Source organism: Arachis ipaensis, chromosome B09 (assembly GCF_000816755.2).
Source record: "Arachis ipaensis cultivar K30076 chromosome B09, Araip1.1, whole genome shotgun sequence".
NCBI lineage: Eukaryota > Viridiplantae > Streptophyta > Magnoliopsida > Fabales > Fabaceae > Arachis > Arachis ipaensis.
The window spans coordinates 15690002-15690489 of NC_029793.2; positions in this window are offsets into that span (position 1 = coordinate 15690002).

The window sequence follows — 488 nt, forward strand, 5'->3', positions numbered from 1 at the left end:
ATAATTAAATATCCAATGCATATATAACTTTGGATTCTCTCTTCTTAAGGGAAATTGCGCCTGGATCTTATTGGCCACGTCCATAATTAGCTAGGTAGGAAAGCGCCAAATGACTATCCTTAATTAATTAATTTTATCTAACTAAAAGGATTCTGCATGAGACTTTCGAGCAGATAAGCATGGGTCAGCTTAAACTTTCAAATAAAAATAAACATACTTTAGTGGCGCATTGGCTTATACCAGCCAAGATTGCTGGATTTTTCATTATTTTGAGTATTTTTCTAGAGCTACGAAAAAATTATACTAGAAGAACTAATTTTTTTTCTTTTATAAAATCTCAAATGTTCGATAAGATTATTTTTGATAGAAATATGTGCCTCTGGTTTAACAAAAAAAAAATGGTTTTCTATGTCATAATTCTTATATTTATATTTTTTTTCTTTTGAAACTTTATTATTATTATTATATATATACTATATTCTTGTGAA